At 42.5% G+C, this 624-nt stretch overlaps 2 non-coding genes across 2 annotated transcripts; one reads left to right on the top strand and one right to left on the bottom strand.

Annotated features, from left to right (window-relative positions):
• The first annotated feature begins 18 nt into the window (after positions 1-18).
• trnag-ucc (transfer RNA glycine (anticodon UCC)) lies at positions 19-90 on the top strand. Its single transcript has one exon. It is a non-coding gene; the product is annotated as a tRNA-Gly (tRNA).
• Positions 91-544: 454 nt separating this feature from the next.
• trnaq-uug (transfer RNA glutamine (anticodon UUG)) lies at positions 545-616 on the bottom strand. The gene has a single exon. It is a non-coding gene; the product is annotated as a tRNA-Gln (tRNA).
• Positions 617-624: the final 8 nt, after the last annotated feature.

The raw sequence follows: 624 nt of genomic DNA, 5'->3' as shown, positions 1-624 counted from the left end.
AACTCGGATCACTGGATTCCGTTGGTGGTATAGTGGTTAGCATAGCTGCCTTCCAAGCAGTTGACCTGGGTTCGATTCCCAGCCAATGCATTCTTAGTGGCCTGTTGTCATGTGTTAATTCACGGCAGAGAAGTGGGGGTCCCTTTTGGAACCATTTAGGCTTAATGTCTTGAATAACAAAGCGCTTTGATATTGGAATGTCACAGTGCGAGGGTAGAAAAAATATATTGTGGACGAACAAAGTGATGCCTTGCGTAACATTTTTGTACATTTTAGATTCAATGTCTTGAAAAACAAAGCGGTTTGATATTGGAATTTTGTAGTGCTTGACCAGACAAAATGTGTTCTGGACATTCAAAGTTGTGCCTTGGTAAAACAGACATTTGATTGACCACCATTGACAACGATGTTTCTGGGCTACAGGACTGTCAATGACTGATTTATCTCCATGTCACGTTTGAGTTCTACTCTAGCCTGGGAACAAAAGGACATAGTTATTCATTGTGCTCCGAAGAATTTTGCAGCATGCACCTCCTTAATGACAAGCTTCCACCGAGACTTGAACTCGGATCACTGGATTCAAAGTCCAGAGTGCTGACCATTACACCATGGAAGCCAAAGATC

Source organism: Anoplopoma fimbria, unplaced genomic scaffold, assembly GCF_027596085.1.
Source record: "Anoplopoma fimbria isolate UVic2021 breed Golden Eagle Sablefish unplaced genomic scaffold, Afim_UVic_2022 Un_contig_4258_pilon_pilon, whole genome shotgun sequence".
In the NCBI taxonomy this organism is placed as follows: domain Eukaryota; kingdom Metazoa; phylum Chordata; class Actinopteri; order Perciformes; family Anoplopomatidae; genus Anoplopoma; species Anoplopoma fimbria.
Note: the sequence above shows the minus strand (reverse complement) of the source record. Positions and strands in the feature narration are given on the sequence as shown.